Source organism: Henckelia pumila, chromosome 3, assembly GCF_033568475.1.
Source record: "Henckelia pumila isolate YLH828 chromosome 3, ASM3356847v2, whole genome shotgun sequence".
NCBI lineage: Eukaryota > Viridiplantae > Streptophyta > Magnoliopsida > Lamiales > Gesneriaceae > Henckelia > Henckelia pumila.
In genome coordinates, this window is record NC_133122.1 from 129,405,474 (window position 1) to 129,420,923 (window position 15,450).

The following is a 15,450-nucleotide window of genomic DNA, read 5'->3' on the forward strand; positions in this document are numbered from 1 at the left end:
ATTTTCCCAATTACTATACAATATTTTCCCAATTCCACAATATATTTTACATATTGAATCATAATCTACGTACAATATTTTAAGATATAAAAAAATTTAAAATATTTTCTCAATTTCTTAAAATTATTAACAATCAAATTTTATTCATTTGACTAATTTCAATAATTTCATCACTAAATATTTAGCTATTTTAAAATTTCCAAAATATATTTTAATCATAATCTACGTACAATATTTTAGGAAAAGAAAATTCAAAACATTTTCCCAATTATTATACAAAATTTTCCCAATTCCACAATATATTTTACATCATAATCTACGTACAATATTTTAAGATATAAAAAAATGTAAAAAATTTTCTCAATTGCTTTAATTCTTTCAGTATAAAAACCCCTTCTCTTCTTTACAAAGTGCACATAATATTTGTTTCCATTGTAATTTTATATAACAAATATACTTAGTTAATCAATGGACAAGTCCCCATCTTCCCATGTGCTATTCCTCGTCTTTCTCCTTCTGATTGGTGTCGGTCGGTCTCTTTCTTTATATAATTTTATTTCACGAATTTACAAATTGTTCATATATCCACCAAGTGACATCAAAACAAAAATACGATGCGGAAAAAAATATTGTTTGGTTATGTAATTTTATAATTAACGAAATCATATTTATGTACTAACAAGTTTACGTAATAAATTCTGACAGGTTTTATGCCATCCAACGCAAGATTCTTGGGGCCAAGATGCAAACATGACGTTCAGTGTATAAGATATTGCCCAAATAGAGCAATTTGCGTTGGTGGGTTTTGCCTGCGATGTGAAAAAAGTATGGAACAAAGCAAGATTGAGAAATGCACTTCAGAAGATTGCAAGAGAACTTTGCGTGTGTGATGGGCAGTAGAAGAGATTCAATCATCACATAAAGTTAAATTAAATATTATAATTAGTTATTTATTGCAAGAGAACTTTGCGTGTGTGATGGGCAGTAGAAGAGATTCAATCATCACATAAAATTAAATTAAATATTATAATTAGTTATTTATGATTATCATAATGATAATAACAAATTTTATGTTTTATGAAATATTTTTCTTAAATTTTCATCCATTACATGATCCATGAATCATATGATCCAACGTAAGATTATTCAAATAATTATAAGGGAATAGGGGTTGCACATAACCAGTTTGAGGTGTTGTCACAAAGTGCTGACAATATCTTCAATAACACCTTAGTAATACGCAGCGGAAAATAATTAAAGCATGTATAAAATATACTAGCAACCAAATAAACAGACTCAAGAATAATTATGCAAGAGTATAAAATACTCTTGCAGTGCCTCAGGACAAAACTTTCACTGGAAAACGATCAAAGAGTTTTACAAACCCTAAAACTAGTGATTATTGTAAAAACACTTTTTCTCTTAACATGTGAGAAAATAAACCATAAAAACAACTCTTAAAATTCTATATGAAATAGAATAAAAAACTAAAACAAGGAGTTGAAAATCTTGATACAAAAACTCGTAGAGACTAAACACTCTTTCATCCTTGATCTTCAAGTGTTCTTTAAAGCATCAAGTAATCACGACCGATACGAGCTTCAGAAGATCTTTGTTTCTTCCCTCAAAGTACGTACGTGAAGCTCTCACACAACTCTATGTTAGTTGTTCTCTCGGCCTCTTTTTTTTTTTTTTGCACGCCCAACTCAATATATAGGCAAGATCCTTCTTGTATTAGTTTCCTTGTAGGCGTGAGATACCTCAAAATTTGATCATATCAAATCTACATAAATAAGAAAAGATAAGTTAGATATGAGATAAGCGAATATTATAATTAAGCATAACAATATCTCAAATCTACTTAACTAAGGAAATAAATAACTCATGTAAGCCTGGACCCACAACTAGTTGTATCCCTGAACCATTGAGTGTTACACAAGTACTGGTTTTCCTGTTTCCGTTGAGATAATAAATCAAAGAGTTGAATTTATGAGAAATAAATTTGACTGGATCGATAGATAAGCTTATAAATTATTTATAAAGGCTTATAGAAATTTTGAGAGCAATATTAATTAAAAGGGTTTAATTAATTTTTCCAAGTTGGACTTGGATTTTAAAGACTCATAAATTATATATTGTTTATAATAATATGTATTATTAATATATATATTAATAGTGTCGGCCATTATTGGCCAACACATATTAATTATATTATTATTATTTATTATTATATATATATATATATAATATTAATTTTGAGGAGCACCCCAATCAATATTTCAATTGATTGGGAGAGTCTCAGATAATGATAAGGGGAAGAAATTGTTTCTTCTCTCCGCTGCTCGAATTGTTCGAAGCTCTCTTCCTTCCAGTATTTTTCTTTGTTAATTTTTCAACGGAAAAATTTCTTCTTTTTTTAAGTGCAATTTAGAAGAGGAACAGAAAATCCGGTCGTGTACCTGATTCGAAGATTAAAGAAAGGTGAAACTCCAGTTGATTGTTCGTAGGGAAATACAACAAGAGCTATTTACGAAATTATTTTGAAATAGTTGGAGCCATCATCAATATATTTAGATTGATAGGTAAAATTCTTGAAACACCCTACGTATTATTTAAACCATACGAGTGTCCAAGAAAATTTTGAACGCCAAAATTAATTTTAAACTTCCGCTGCGTCTTGTACACGATCGAGATCCGAGATCCAACAATTCTGAACACCATTGATGTTGCTACCCTACAGGATTCGAAGTGGTTTATAACCGCCTCTAGTAAAACTGAAAACCGAAATAAAAAAAACGATGACCAAACTGAACCTATCGATGAACACCCATACTATTTAATAGTCATTTCTCTGTTCATCTATATGACCCAAATGTTGTTCTCATGTTCACAAAATAAAGTGTTTGGAAGATGATTAAAAAAAAAAAACAAAAATAAAACAAAATTGATTGAAATCAATTATTATTAAATAATAATGGTGCAATAAAATAATCTCTGTAACGTTGGCTCCTTGCACAACACCAACTTTTTTTTTTTTTAAACTTTGCACAACACCAACTTAAAGAAGTGAATATTCAATTCTTGGGCTCTTTTTCGTCGGTAATTGAGAGATTAATTAGTCTTCCAATGCTTCAAGTCATTCGTGCAAGAGGACAAGAGCAACAAGGCCAAATGCAATATAATTGTAGTGCAGATCGATAGTTACCATATAGAGAAAAAGAACTCTCCTTCCAAAAAAGCAAAACAAAGACTGGCTATAAATAAAGCTAATTTTTTATATTAGTTTTATCTTTCCCTTTCCAAAGCAATCTCAATACTGTGGCTAGAAATAAAGACTGCATAGACACACTTAACTCAAAATAGTATAAAAAACCTTCATAAAACGCAAATCATTATCATAACCAGAACGTGTCTTGTGATCATAATTCTTTGCTTAAAGTAAAAAATGGATAAAAACTACGATTGCTAACAGATAGTTAAGAACCACGCAACAAAAAAAACATAGTTATCAATATCAGCAACAAGAAATTGAGCTTTCGTCATATCTTGGCCAAGCACGTACCCACTTTGCCATCACTTCTATGACACTTTACAATTCTAATGGTAAATCTCAAGCACATAACTAACCATCCATAGATTAAAATTCTATGTGTCTCCACCTCCCTGAATGTATCATTGTTGTAAAAGAAAATAACCACATCACTAGCAAGGTACATGATCAAAAGCAGAAACAAACTATCATGAACATCAACAAATACCATTAATAAGCCATAAAAAAAATATCAGAGCACTATCTCAAATCTGCCAAAAAACCATATTGAACAATTTCAATATTATGAAAAAAATCCCAAAAATCAAAGACTTTCATCATTAGTTTCATTCTCCACATCTGGAAAAACATCAACCATTAAGACCCCTCTATCATCCTCTCTAATTAACTCAACCATCTACAATATTCACATTCACCTAATATCAACTGTATATTAGAAAAGTTTATTATGAGTATAATGCATTGTATCCATGTCATATTTCCTGATATAACCGAGAAATTTCATTAAAAAGGGGTCAAATTGGTCGTTATCCAAGCGTGAAATTTTTGAATATTCCGTGTTTTTGTCTAAAATTTGAGTTTTTTGAGTTTTATTGTATCTACTCATTGGGATTTAAGGTTTTTTTGGCAGGGAAAAAAACTGAAATCGAAGCTAGGGAATGAACAATTTGAAGATATGGGAACATAAGTTTTATCCGCCTAGGCGGAGGTAACTTTTTATCGTCCTAGGCGTGTAATCCGCCGAAGAGAAGAATGCGGAGGCAGAACGTTTGTCCGCCTAGGACGGGATTTCAATAGTATTACACGATGGAGGCAGAACCTTTTATTTCTTTCACCTAGGCCGCGATACGCTGTTCAGAAAATGAAATATATTCTCCCTGTGGATTTTAAAAAAGGAAGGACAAAGTGTGAGGACTCTTATCATAAAAAAAAGTCGAGATTAGGGTTGGAAGAGGCATCTTTTGACAGGCTACAACTGAAGGAAACGGGAGACCGTTAAGGAGTAACTTGAAGAATTGGCCGATAGCGGTATTATTTTTGTTCCAAAAACTCTTTCCTCTAGATTAATTCTTAGTATTATTTATGAACTTAATATGATTTTTCATGGATTTGATGTGTAGCTAATCTCTTTTTATTGAGATTTAGGGGATCGCCCCCAAATTTTGTACTCCTTAATATTGATCTTCGAATTTTGACGAGTGTTTAAATTATGTTATAGTTTTATGCTTGGAATTGTTGAAGCGTAGCTAACTTCTACACTCTACAATATTTATATCGTGATTTTTGTTTCGAAAGAAAAATTCATGATAGGAAAAGATAACATAGTTCATGGATTTACAATTTCTATTAGACATATGAAATTGATATGAATACATGTTGATATTTGATAACCCAATAGGTTCGAAAGCTAAGGGATTCCAAGAAATCAGTAATGCAATTTGATACCTATTAAATAATTGAAGACATTTAATTATTTAATGGTATTAAGTTAGTGTAACGCCCCAAATTTTATCTTAATTCATTTTAATTGAGATAATCAGAGTTTATCAGAGTTCAAGAACCGAATAGATTTTGATCGGGGTCTTTTTTGCAAATTTTAGAATTTCATGGACTAGAGTGCAAATTAATGGAATTGTTAGATATTTATAAGCCCTTTTGGACTTTTCAACCAATTCCTTATCCAGTTTTATTCTTCTCTCTCTCGGCTCTCCTCTCTCACTCCATTGTTGAAGAAAAACTTGACTTCAAGCCATGTGATTTTCAGTTTCCCATCGATCCGTCCTTTGGAATTTAATTCTGAAGGCAGATTAACGACGAACGCAAGCACGAGCTCTGTTATACCATAAGTTTTGCTACGATCCACGAACTTTGATTTTGGTTGGGTTGTCAGAATTTTGATAATTTTTGGGTATGATGTTCCTTGAGCTAGCATAGACCGTGTATTAGAAGTCGGTTTTGGAAAAGAACAAAGTTTGGATTTTATATGATTTTTGGCCAGCATAATTTCGAAAATGGGGTTTTGGATTTTAGTTTGGAATTGAGTTGTGTTTTGTTGGATTGGTAGTTGGGTTGATTTTTATTGTTGATGATTATTGATTGGAGGTTGTTGGTTTGACCGTTTATAGCCGTTATGCCGTCGAAATCGAGTTTTGGAATTATCGGTTTGTTTTGTTTCCGGTTTTGATTTCCGGGTTTGTTTGAGTTAATAGATTGACATCCGAATCCGTATGTTTCATATTTGTCAGAGTTGGGTTGAAGAATCCAGTTTGGAACGAACTGGAAGTTTTAATCGATACGAGAGTTGAAGATGGTATATTATTGAGCTTCTCCATTTTGATTTGTTTTGATTTGGTTAAATATTGATTAAGCTTTTTCGTGTTATTTTACAGATTGGAATCCCCGACTAACTTGAAAAGGTAAAAGGACGACTTTGGAATGGAATAGGACGATTAACATCGAATATCCCGAATGATTCGAGTGTCCTATGGAAAATCACATACTTGCATGCTACTTGAATCTATGTTATTGTTTTACTTGAATCAGTTGAATGAGTTTTGATTTGCATTGCATTCATATTGGAGCAATTACCTTTGTGTTTGCGGGCAAGAAGAGGCCCCAGAAAGAGTTAGATGTTCTGGTGGACTATAGTATGAGTGACATTGGTTAGGCAGATTTCTACCAATTGTCGAGAAAACACTCCTCTATAGGTGGCCAGAATCTAGAGGAGTTAAAATATGCACCGTCCACCTCGATCGGGAGTTGTCGGTGAGTTGGTGATATTATATCCTCTGGATCCCAAATAAGAGAAGAGAACCTTTACCTTTTGATTATCCCAGACTTGATAATCCCTAGATTTTTAAAGTCATGCATATCAATTTTAATTCCGCATTATGAATGAATTTCTTATGTATATCTTGAGTTGATATATTTATGTGGAAGTTGATGCATATCATGTTGTGATATGTTTATGTTAGATTTGCATGTTATCCTCTTTTTACTGGGAATATTATTCTCACCGAATTCATCCGCTGTTGTCGTGTCTTTGTATTTGTGCTTGGCAACAGTGGGTGAGGGCAGGACCGAGTTCAGAGATCGCATGCTAGGTGGTCGAGTGATAGAGTGAGGCCTTGTAGTTCTAGGAAGTCGAATTGTAATTCGAACTCGATTTGATATTTTGGCATTGTAAACTAAGATTGAAATCATGTTCTAATTAGTGTGGATTAGATGTATAAACTTTATAACTAACTATCTTGTGTTTGTAAGATGCATGTTTTTAGATTGGAGTTTGGATTGGTGTCTGAATGGTTTTGAAACATCCTGCCTCTGTTCTGATGTTTTCTGGGCCGAGGCGGGCGCAGCTCGATCGCACAGTTCGATCGGACCTACTTCGAGCGCGGCCCTTAAATTGCTGAGGCAGCAACATCGCATAAGAAAAAATTGGTGCGCTTTAGATCCCACGAGTTCGTGCGATCTAGCGCAGCACTATTCACCAGCACCTAGCGCATTTTGGGTGCGCTCATCCTACGAACTCGTAGGATCAGTGTATAGAAAATAAATGCCGCGGCACTATTCATCCGAAAAAAAAAAATTTTGTTTCGTTTCCTACGGCTCTTTGTTCGATTGAAGTTTTTAGTTCGAGTTTAGAATAGTTAGAAACGGGGTCTCACATTAAGGTGGTATCAGAGCGATAATGTTTTGCTTTGGACCAAATTAGAGGTGAGCTTGGGAGGTAGAAATCGAGTCCGCATGAATCGAATTCTCGCATGTTTTTGAATTATTTTATTGATTTGTTTAAGATTCCATGCGAGCAAGTCTATTATGTGAAGATTATTTGAAATTGCATGATTTTGTGATTTAAATTGTAGAGCATGAAATTATTTGGGAATATAAAATGTAAATTGGTTTTTCCTCATATTTGCAATTGAATATTTCTGAGATAGAAGAAAATTATTGAATAGAGATTATGGACACGAAGATGTTTGAGCTTGAGATTGAGATGTTTGTGTCCTAATGCTCTCGAATTTGAGATATGTATTCCTCGATTAATTTTGAACAAGAATTATTCCGCTTTCGCAATTCGATTGAACGAAGTTGTTCGCAAACCACACGACAGAAGAATGGACGTTACACTGACATAACCGATGGAAGGCTTGTTTGATGAGGTTCCGGACCTTTCAACCCCCAACCCGGAGGAATGCAGAGAATGCGGTGGAATGTGTAAATTTGTTAGAAAGAAATCGACGACCAGTTATTTTGATTCTCTAGAATAGCAAGCGATTGACCGTAGAATTCGTTTAGTTTATGTACCAACTGCATAAACGACTGCCAAAAGTTGGTGAATTTCTAGGAAGAAGGCATTAGAGAATCAAGGTTATTGGTTGTTTTGTGAGTTTTTGTTTAAAGCCTGAATTTCTCAGACAGATTCCGTTCCAAAAAACGACCGTATAACAGAGGAAGTACCCCTAGAAGTACTTTGCAACCGAGAGGGCAGTCATTTCAAGAATTATGGGAGTGAGTTTATTCTAGCTTACTCCAGCGGATTCGAAACAATTCTGGTTCCTGACGATAGTTTCATGGGATCTTCCGGTGTGACTTGTAATAATTGCGGAGGTCCAACACCTCAGTGAGCATTGTCTAGGAATTTCTGGATGGCTGCAATATCTGCCATTTTTTTTTTTTTTCCAGTGGGGGGGGGGGGGGGGGGGGGGGCCAGACACTTTGCTAGTAGATGTCCTCATGCGTTATAACCATTGGATCTCAGTCGGGGAGTTCTTTTAGACTCGATGGTTCAACAGGAGATGACAAGCTCGTGTGGTTTCACTCTTTTTTCCCGCCCGCCTGCACCAGAATCAACTTAGAGGCATCTTCAATCATGAATCAACCTCCGATGTCAACAGACATTGAATCTTGCTCTGAACTAGGATCCGCAGACTTGTGTTGCACCCTTGATGACACAGCAGGTAACCGTGAGTATGATTTAATATCTCTTATTTCTGATTGTTCTGATTACGCTTTCCTTATTTTCTAACTGAGGATATATACGTAGGATGCACAATCTGCTTTTGAGTTTTTGCATTTCGTAGTTTCTTTTGATCTATTTGAGAAAAGAAATGGATTTCAGGAGAGTCAGTTTTCAGAATCTCCAAAGTCAGAATTGATGGGAATTGGTAGGGACAAAGAAGTATGGCACTTCAGTTATCAGATTCTTATTAAGTCTGTTTAGTTTGCTTTATTCAGTACAAGGCAAACGTGTTTAAGTTTTGGAAAGTTTGTCAGATTTAGTATCCTAACGAGTCAATAGACGGAGTGGAAATCCCTCCGGAAAGAAATTTTGATTCAGGATTCTTTGCTTTGCATTGTCCTATTGTATGATCGTTTGATTTCGAGATATTCTTTGCGGAGGAATTCTATTTGTATGGCAGTTGATGATGTCTTAGAAATCTAGCCCATACTAGAGTGATTAAATCAGTGGTTAGGGAGTTTTGATGGTATTTCCAGATAAGATTCCGGTATTGCCTCTGATTTATGAGTGTTGATTTCAGCAAACGACTTGAGAAAATCAGACATCATCAGCAGAGAGTTAGTAAGAAAGAAAGTAAGGAAGACTTGGATTTGAAAATAAGGTATGGACCTGCGTTGATTTTGTTGTAGTACGCGTTTAATTGTAACTCGTCTTCAGTAATTATAGGCCCTTTGGACTGAACCATCAGAGAGATTAGATGAATTCGTGAGTATTCGATCGGTGGATTTCACATTCCGTTATTGTAGAATAGTACTTGAATCTTTCAGAGCTTTTTGAGAATCTGAAATGTCGGATTGTTGTACCAAGGCAGTTGTATGCTATTCTATTGATGCCTGAACATTCTGTTTGGATTAAGTTGTCTTCCTCGATTGATGATCTAGATCGACGTCCTTATCTGAGATTGGAAGATTTTTGAATTCTAGTCCCTGATTGTTCCGAGGGATTCTTATCGTTTGTGAAGCCGATTACTTTCCGCAGAGTATGTTCTTCTGGTTGAGACTTCAGCTTATGAGAAAGTGCCTTATTGATTGCATAAGAGATTGAGCCATCGCTTCTGAATTCTTTATTCTTATATATTGAATAACTTACGGTGCCTTGCACTTATTCTTAATTGAGACTTTGAGGCACTATTCTTATTATCGGAAGAATCGATTATTTACGTGAGCAATCGAGACCAAGCGGAAGACGCTCGAGACTCAAATGTATGAATCTTGGACATTTAAACTCGTCGCGATCTTATTGATTAAGAAGAATCCTGTGTTGCCTTTTCTTATGAGGAAATTTTCCTGAAATTTCCCTGATATTGGAAAAACTGTAAGTAATAATTTTTTGCCAATAACACACTGAGGGTAAAGAAAAGAGAAGATTGATTAGAATTGACTGAAGAATTTTGATTTGGAAAACCCTGTTCCTTCCGGAGATATATGAATGCAACCAGCTGTTTGCCCTCTGAGCCGAAAGATGTGTGTTTTATTTTATCTACCATCGTTATTTCTCTTTGATTGTGATTGATACAGTTTCGCATTTTGAGTTTGAAGTCAGATATTGAGAAGCCTCGCGTGGAAGAAAATTCAGATTGAGTTAGCAGTCCCGCGTTTTTCAGTTCAATTGCAGGAGATCGTATAATTGTGAGTAATTGTTTCTGTTATGCCAGATGTTTAGGGAAAGCAGAGTATCTAGAGTATCGGCACGTTTGGAGTTATTCAAGTATTTCTTTCAGATGACAAGACGGATATTTAGAGGGATTGAGGAATTTGATCTTTTCAGAACAATATGCAGAAGGAAGGCTTAAAGAATATACTAACCTGATAATCTGCGGAACTGTCCCACAGCTGGTAGCTAGAAAGAGAGATCTGATTTCGGTTGTACCGTTTATTTATTTCAGAAATAGAATTGGGAACATTCGATAGGTGTGTGTCGCAAAGCTATCGGTCAGTCTGAGTTTGAATTGTCCCACTCCGAGTTTGTATGGCCGATTGATGAAATCTGCTATTGTTTTTCTCCTAACAGAATGGTTCTCAAGACATGATCATATGTATAGTGTTTCTGTCAGGAACTTTTGTCAGATTTATTGAATGTCGAATTTTGGTCATTTTCTAGGGTAGAAATATTGGTTATTGTCTTTCTTTTGGTTTAGTCTTCGAAGAGACTTTTGTTAGTGTAGTTACATCTGTGAGGTTCAGTGATTATCCTCAGGAACGACGGACAGCCAGGACAAATGATATGGATTTAGAGCTTTGCCTGCTGTTTAGAAAGAAGTTTTTGTATGAGCAGTCTATGCCTTCTCTTAAGCTCAACTTTTACCAGACTTGGTAAATTTCCACCCCCTGGTACCAATCCCGAAGGTCCAAGGTTCGAAATGAGAGGAAGATATGAAACTCTCTTGATCCTGGGAGGGGGAAATATTGAATCATGGTGGCTTGATCTCTTGCACTAGCTGAAGAGTGTCGCTAACTTCTATGAAGTTCCTTGTTACAACAAAAACTATCAGATGATTACTAGATGGAATCTTTAGACGTGTTGTGCGGGCATAATTGTGGAAAACCTCTATGGTATTTTGTGGATGGTTTCTTCTTCTGAATCATCACTACCTGTTTTGGGACCAGATTTGGTTTCGAGGTTTACGAGCAGTTGATGATGGTGTGTCAAGAAATGAAAGGGGACCTTGGACTAAGTGGTCAAACTATTCAGATTTTAGGATGCAGACTTTTTGTATTTTGATCGGAAAGATCAAATATTTCTGAAGATTTTGACTTTCAGAAATGATTTGTCAGAGATGAGAAAAGAGAGAAATCGTCTCTGAGATTGTTTTGAATCTCATTAGAGTCCGAAGATGATGGGCGAGGTTGCCTACAGACTTTGGTTTTATTCCGTCTCTTTCTGGTTTTTGTGAAGTGTTTTTCCCGTCTTGTGTATGCGGATTATAAACTCAATCCTTGTTGTCGAGATTAACATATCAGAATTTCTTTTGCTCTTTAGGCTGATGAGACTGAATTTAATTTGAAGTGAACGAATTAACATGAGAACGACTGATTTCAGAGTATGACCGAACTGAGTAGTAGCGTCACAAGCCAAACGATTCACAGTAGTGTTTGTTCAGATGAGCCGAATACAGATTTGGAGAAGCAGTTAGAAGAGACAGATTTTTGGTTGTGAATAGCAAATTCAGAGGTCAGGTCCTGAGAGAAGAATCTTTATTGCAGTTTTGACTCTATCGTCGTTCTTATGAGATTGAACCGTTTTGATTTCGAGGACTGAAATCTATTCTATAGATGGGGAGAATTGTAACGCCCCAAATTTATCTTAATTCAGTTTAATTGAGATAATTCAGAGTTTGTCAGAGTTCACAAGAACCGAATTGATGTTTGATCGGGGTCTTTTTTTGCAAATTTCAGAATTTCAGGGACTAGAGTGCTAATTAGGAATTGTTAGATATTTATAAGCCCTTTTTGACTTTTCAACCCATTCCTTCTCCATTTTCTTCTTCTCTCTCTCGGCTCGCCTCTCTCCTCCATTGTTGAAGAAAAACGTGACTTCAAGCCTTGTGATTTCAGTTTTCGGTCGATCCGTCTGTTGGAATTTAATTCTGAAGGCAGATTAACGATCACGGCAGCGAGAGCTCTGTTATACCGTAAGTTTTGCTACGATCCACGAACTTTGATTTTGGTTGGGTTGTCAGAATTTGATAATTTTCGGGTATGATGTTCTTGAACTAGCATAGACCGTGTATTCGAAGTCGGTTTGGAAAAAGAACAAAGTTTGGATTTTAAATGATTTTTGGGGCATAATTTCGAAAATGGGGTTTTGGATTTTAGTTTGAATTGGTTGTGTTTTGTTGGATTGGTAGTTGGGTTGAATTGTATTGTTGATGATTATTGATTGGAGGTTGTTGGTTTGACCGTTTATAGCCGTTATGCCGTCGAAATCGAGTTTTGGATTATCGGTTGTTTTGTTTCGGTTTGATTTCCGGGTTTGTTTGAGTTAATAGATTGACATCGAATCCGTATGTTTCATATTTCAGAGTTGGGTTGAAGAATTTGGTTTGGAACAAACTGGAAGTTGAATCGATTCGAGAGTTGAAGACGGTATATTATTGAGCTTCTCCGTTTAGATTTGTTTTGATTTGGTTAAATATTGATTTAGCTCGTGTTATTTTCAGATTGGAATCCCCGAAGAACTTGAAAAGGACGACTTTGGAATGGAATAGGACGATTAACTCGAATCCGTAATAATTCGAGTGTCCTATGGAAAATCACATACTTGCATGCTACTTGAATTATATGTTATTGTTTTTACTTGAATCAGTTGAATGAGTTTTGATTTGCATTGCATTCATATTGAGCCAATTACCTTTGTTTTGCGGGCAAGAGAGGCCCAGAAGAGTTAGATGTTCTGTGGACTATAGTTGAGTGACATTGGTTAGCAGATTTCTACCAATTGTCGAGAAACACTCTCTATAGGTGCCCAGAGTCTAGAGGAGTAAAATATGCACCGTCCACCTCGATCGGGAGTGTCGGTGAGTTGGTGATATTTTATCCTCAGGATCCCAAATAAGAGAAGAGAACCTTTACCTTTTGATTATCCATACTTGATAATCCCGGATTTTTAAAGTCATGCATATCATTTTAATTCCGCATTTGAATGGATTTCTTATGTAAATCTTGAATTGATATATTATGTGGAAGTTGATGCATATTATGTTGTGATTATGTTTATGTTAGATTGCATGTTAGTCCTCTTTTACTTAGGAATATTATTCTCACCGGATTATCCGTTGTTGTCTTGTCTTTGTATGTGTGCTTGGAAACAGGTGGGGCAGGACCGAGTCAGAGAACGCAAGGCTAGGTGGTCGAGTGATAGAGTGAGGCCTTGGTGTTCTAGAAGTCGAATTGTAAATCGAACTCGATTTATATTTTGGATTGTAAAATTAGATTGAAAGCATGTTCTATTAGTAGGATTAGATGTATAACTTTAGAACTATCTTGTGTTGTAAGATGCATGTTTTAGATTGGAGTTTGATTGGTGTTTGAATGGTTGAAATCCTGCCCTGTTCTGATGTTTTTTCTGGGCAGAGGGTGCGCTCGATCGCGCGAGTTCGTCGGATCGAGTGCGCCATTAAATTGTTGAGGCAGCAACTTCGCAGAAATTGGTGCGCTCGATCCCACGAGTTCGTGCAATCGAGCGCAGCAATATTCACCAGCACCTAGCGCATTTTGGGTGCGCTTGATACTACGAACTCGTAGGATCTAGCGCGGCAATATTCATCCGGAAAAAAAAAATTTGTTTCGTTTCCTCGGCTCTTTGTGTGTTTCGATTGTAGTTTTTATTCAAGTTTAGAAGATTAGAAACGGGGTCTCACAGTTAGTTTATCATAACTTGAAAGATTATGTTAATAAATTAGGGAATCTTTTCAAAAACATGAGTTGGTTGTTTGAATTGGTTATCATAGTCAAAAAGGGGAAGGTGAACTAAAATCTCAACAATTTTCATCAACATTTGATTTTAATTTTTAGAAAAATATTCTATATCTTTGATTGTTCTTGTCTTTAATTGATTATTTGCTGATAGTAATCGGATTGAAAAATTCTAAATTTTTGTTTATACTTTCTAGAGAAGCATAATTAAGTGGAAATTGTATTAATACAGTCTTTGTGGATGATACTTTTACTTATCCACTATCTTAAAATTTGACTCATGCACTTGCGACAATCTCGCGCTTAGCGGTTTATTTATTTATTTATTTCTTTAGTTGATTCACTATGCAAGAAAAGCTTGATCAAGTTTTTGGCGTAGTTGTCGGGGACTGTTAATTTCAAATTTACTGCTTAGAGATCTTCTTTAGTTTTGTTTAAAATTTTACATTACTAATCTATTTTTCGTTGCAGGTATATCTTCTGGTGCATGCTACGATCATCACACTCAGAACTCGAACCTTTTGATCTTGAAATTGAGAGAACTTTTCGTAAGAGGAGAAGACAACAAAGAGTTTCTGATGGCTAAAAACGAACCACTGCGGGGAGGCGAGGACAACAATGGGCCACCTGCTACTAGATCTAAGTTGGACTGCGCTCAACCATCCATCAATGTTTTTAGGCCTAGCGTCATTCGACCAGAAATTCGTGCTAATCAGTTCAAAATCAAGCCAGCTATTATCCAGATGATTCAGAATACAATACAATTCGGTGGATCCGCCTTAAGCTGATCCGAATGCTCACATTGCAAATTTTCTAGAAATTGGTGATACCTTTAAGCATCAGAGAGTTTCTGACGACGTTCGTTTACGTTTATTTCACTTTTCATTGGGAGATAAAGCTAAGGCATGGCTGAATTGTTTACCTGCAGGTTCCATCACTACATGATAGGACATGGCCCAAAGCGTTTCTTACCAAGTATTTTCCTCCATCAAAGTCTATGAAATTGCAGACAGACATCACAACTTTCTCCCAGTCAGATCAGGAATCACTCTATGAAGCATGGGAGTGCTACAAAGATTTATTGAGAAGATGCCCACATCATGAACTACCAGACTGGCTTGTGGTACAAACTTTCTATTATGGTTTATTATCTACTAACCGTAATATGATAGATGCAGCAGCAGGTGGAAATATTTTTAGAAAATCACTAGAGGAAGGTTTTGAATTATTAAAAGAGATGGCTTCTGGCAGTTATCATCCTCAGTCTGAGATGAATATGTCCAGAAAAACTGCAGGATTTCATCAAGTTGATGCAATCACTGCGATGTCCTGCCAATTTGGAAGCTCTTACAAAGAATATTGATGGTTTGATCATGGGAAATTCTGCTATGCATATTCAAGAGGTGTTCTGCTAAAAATGGGGAGGTGAGCATTTCACACAGGATTGTCAAGATGAATAACCC

The 15,450-nt window shown here is 35.7% G+C and overlaps 1 long non-coding RNA gene and 1 other non-coding gene across 2 annotated transcripts; one reads left to right on the forward strand and one right to left on the reverse strand.

Annotated features, from left to right (window-relative positions):
- Positions 1-406: 406 nt before the first annotated feature.
- LOC140886272 (uncharacterized) lies at positions 407-1,087 on the forward strand. The gene is made up of 2 exons (XR_012151499.1): positions 407-529; positions 706-1,087. It is a non-coding gene; the product is annotated as an uncharacterized lncRNA (long non-coding RNA).
- A 13,901-nt stretch (positions 1,088-14,988) lies between these two features.
- LOC140893940 (small nucleolar RNA R71) lies at positions 14,989-15,094 on the reverse strand. The gene has a single exon (XR_012153498.1). It is a non-coding gene; the product is annotated as a small nucleolar RNA R71 (small nucleolar RNA).
- Positions 15,095-15,450: the final 356 nt, after the last annotated feature.